The sequence below is a fragment of the Bos mutus genome, chromosome 18 (assembly GCF_027580195.1).
Source record: "Bos mutus isolate GX-2022 chromosome 18, NWIPB_WYAK_1.1, whole genome shotgun sequence".
Taxonomy (NCBI): domain Eukaryota; kingdom Metazoa; phylum Chordata; class Mammalia; order Artiodactyla; family Bovidae; genus Bos; species Bos mutus.
In genome coordinates, this window is record NC_091634.1 from 3,442,265 (window position 1) to 3,446,513 (window position 4,249).

At 37.9% G+C, this 4,249-nt stretch overlaps 1 pseudogene; it reads right to left on the bottom strand.

Annotated features, from left to right (window-relative positions):
* Positions 1-1,138: 1,138 nt before the first annotated feature.
* LOC138991778 (zinc finger protein 678-like) lies at positions 1,139-3,443 on the bottom strand (annotated as a pseudogene).
* Positions 3,444-4,249: the final 806 nt, after the last annotated feature.

Sequence of the window (4,249 nt, forward strand, 5' to 3'; positions counted from 1 at the left end):
GATGTGAGAGTTGGACTGTGAAGAAGGCTGAGCGCCAAAGAATTGATGCTTTTGAACTGTGGTGCTGGAGAAGACTCTTGAGAGTCCCTTGGACTGCAAGGAGATCCAACCAGTCCATTCTGAAGGAGATTAGCCCTGGGTGTTCTTTGGAAGGAATGATGCTAAAGCTGAAACTCCAGTACTTTGGCTACCTCATGCAAAGAGTTGACTCATTGGAAAAGGCTCTGATGCTGGGAGGGATTGGGGGCAAGAAGAGAAAGGGACGACAGAGGGTGAGATGGCTGGATGGCATCACTGACTCGATGGACGTTGAGTCTCAGTGAACTCCGGGAGTTGGTGATGGACAGGGAGGCCTGGCGTGCTGCGATTCATGGGGTCGCAGAGTCAGACACGACTGAGCGACTGATCTGATCTGATCTGATTGTATTCAATAAATAAATAAATGTTATATAAATTATATAACATATATACTTTCAGATATTTATATATCGCATTCAGTGTATGTCAAAGCCATGAGAAAACAGTTCCTTTAAGCCTCACAAAAACTTATGCTAAGAATTAAACAGGGTAAGATTTTATAAATCTTAGTTCAGAATTTTACCATCATGGCTTTTAATTATTCTTCTTGTGACAAATGTTAAATTTACATTTGCTTAAATGAGCCCATGAGAAGTCTTACTTAGCTCAATAGAAGAACAAAGGACAACTCAAGCAGGTGAGTTTATGACTCTAGGTCCTGAGAGAATTATCAGCAAGCTCTGAGTGAGGTCAAGGATAGAACTGAACAGAGAAAGAGGCAGTAATTGGGGTTCAGGTTTTTATAAGAGAACCTGGATGAAATGCTGTGGGCTCCCCAGGCTGAGTGCGGATTGGTCCATTCAGACCAAAAGGACTAGGATTCTGGTGAGTGCTCTAAGAGTGTCATTGAAGGGGAGCCTGTGAATAGGCCCTGGGGTTCAGCAAGACTGCTGGTCTCAAGGAAGGGGGTCATCTAGTGGAGGTGCTCACAGGACTGGCTGGTGTGAATTCAAGGAACCGCAGGCTGCCTGCTCCCCAGACAGATGCTGAGGCAGTAATAGCACGGAGCAGTCAGGGAGGCTCTCAACAGTACTCTGTATGATCCTTCTTATTAGAACCGTCACCATGTCCCTGCAATTACAGAGAGGGGGAAAAGTACAATGGAGAAATGATGGGAAATACATGATCAAATGATTTGAAACTTAAGGGCAGTAAGGAAACTAATTGTTACAGATGTCGCCCTTCTGTGCTACCAAAGAGTTTCTTGTTAGGTATTCTTTCCTGCAACCTTAAATTGGTAGGCTAACACTTCATTCACTACACACCAACGTTTACACAAGAAACCATTCAGTTTTACTGATTAACATGTATGATTATCACACACAGAATAAAACCTTTTACACTCCACTATGTAACTTTGATAAAAATACAGATTATAAGCATAAACAATGATATTCATTCCTTTGATACAACGATCTGAGAACTGTGATTTCTATGGTTATAAAAGGCAGGCTAATCATTTAAGAAACAAGACATATACTAATTACATGACTTTTCTGGGAAGGGTTTTCTGTACATTTCTAGGGTAGCAGACATGTTTTTAATTGAAACATGTTAACTGATATTCATGACTTCTGTTGATACTATAAAATACATCAAGATTTTAGTGAACTGGCATTATATTTTACTTTAAAAGCAAGTGACGTAACTATTGAAAATGTACATCTTACTTTAATATGTGGAATTATTCCCTGAACATTTACATCATGGTGACTTATAGGGATGTGCGACATGAATGACAAACACCACCATTTAGATGTTCACTGTACATGTTACATTATTGTGTCCTTAATCTTATAATGGAGAAAAATATAAATGTTTTCTTCCTAGATAGAAGGACTTCTCTCATCTTTGAGGTAGCAACCATCAAAAACATAACTGCATGCACACTAGAAATGAAGCGTAGCATGGAGTAATTTGAGAATTGAATTACATTCATTTTGGTTTTCAAATAATCACAAATCATGTCAGTATAAACAAACATACATAGCTAGTAACTGTACACTGCTAAACATCAACTCTTCATCTTGTGATCCATACTAACATCAATTTTCTATTTTAACTATGAATGACTATCTACAATATTTCTCCTTAAGAGGAACTTCAGAAAACAGGATTTATGAAATGCTTTCTAGTATGTATTTCCTGATATTTAGATTTGATTTTTTATAAATACTTTTCTATATTTTCTTTACATCATTCCATATCTTTCTTACATAAAAAAACTTGGGTTTCGTGAACTCTATGTTTAGGACAAACCTCTTCCATCACTTATTTCATTATTAGGGTTTCCCTCCAGGACATGTTCTCTGATGTCCAGTGAGGTGAGAGCTCTGATTAAAACCTTTGCAGGTTTCCTTACATTTATGAGATTTCCTCCAGTATGAATTATCTGATAGTAAGTAAGACCAATGTGCTGGGTAAAGTCTTTGTCACAATCCTTACATTTATAAGGCTTCTCTTCAGTATGAATTCGCTCATGTTTAGTAAGAGTTGCATAGTGACTGGAAGCTTTTCCACATTCTTTACATTTATAAGGTTTCTCTCAAGTGTGAATTCTCTGCTGGCAAGTAAGGCCTGTGCATTGAATAAAGCCTTTGCCACAATCCTTACATTTATAAGGCTTCTCTCCAGTATGAACTCTCTGATGGTAAGTAAGACTTGAGTGCTGGCTAGTCTGCCACATTCCTTACATTTAAAAGGCTTCTCTCCAGTATGAACTCTCTGATGGTAAGTAAGACTTGAGTGCTGGCTAGTCTGCCACATTCCTTACATTTAAAAGGCTTCTCTCCAGTATGAACTCTCTGATGGTATATAAGACCTGAGAGCCGGCTAAAGTCTTTGCCACAATCTTTACATTTATAAGGCTTTTCTCCAGTATGAATTCTCAGATGCTAAGGAAGACCTATGCTCTGGCTAAAGTCTTTGCCACAATCCTTATATTTATAAGGCTTCTCTCCAGTATGAATTCGCTGGTGTTTAGTAAGAGTTGCATATTGACTGAAAGCTTTTCCACATTCTTTACATTTATAAGGTTTCTCTCCAGCATGAATTACCTGATGTTTATGAAGACGTGAGCACTGTCTAAAGGCTTTGTCACAATCCTTACATTTAAAAGACTTCTCCCCTGTATGGACTCTCTGATGGTAAGTAAGACTTGAGTGCTGGCAAAAGTCTTTGCCACATTCCTTACATTTATAAGGCTTCTTGCCAATATGGATTTGCCAATGTTGACTGAGTTTTGAACTCTGATTAAACACTTTGCCACATTCTGTACATTTGAAAGTTTTCCATCCTGTATGAATTTTCCTATGTCTACGTAGATTTAGTACGTTAGTAAAGACTTTCTCACATTTCTTACACATGCAGTTTTTCTGTGGATTCTGAATACTTCGCTGTTGAATAAGTTCTGAAGACTGATTAGAAACATCACCATATTCACTACAATTTTAAGTCTTCTCTCCAGTATGTGTACTCTTATTTAGTTGAAGACCTGATGTTTGATAAAAGATATTCCTACATTTATTACTTTTAGAATCCTTATCTGAAGATTGAGGTGCATGATGTTTCATAAGATCAGAGTCTTGTTCAATGTTATATCCAGTTTCATTGCATGAAGAGTTTCTTGCTCCATCATAAATACTCTGGTAACTATTGGGGTTGGAGCTCCTACTTAAGGCCCAAGTCGTGTAATTACACATGAAAAGTTGTTTCATATTAACCCTATCACGATATGTATCAAGCAGTGATGGCTGAATTAAGTCTCTCCCATTATTACCAACATTACACGTTTTGGAATGGAGAAAACCCATCTGTTGGTAGAAGAATAATGATCCGTTGCTCACAGATCCCTCAAATTGATTATATTGTGAGTTTTCCCCATCATTTTTAAACTTCGCCTTTTCAGACGTGGTTGAATGTATGTGTAATTGAAGACTATGTTCAGAGTGGTTTGAATGAGCATTTGGAGTAGAGACTGGATGACCTTCCAGATTTTCTGCATTTCCCCTCAGAGAATGTGTATGTTTCAAAAACTGACGTAAGTCATTGCTTACAAAGATACACTTCTCTGCAGATGTTGATGACTGAAATGGGTGTCTTCCCCAATTTGACTCACATTGCTCATTTCTTTTGGCAGTCATGTCCACATTATGTGAAATGGTCTCAATTT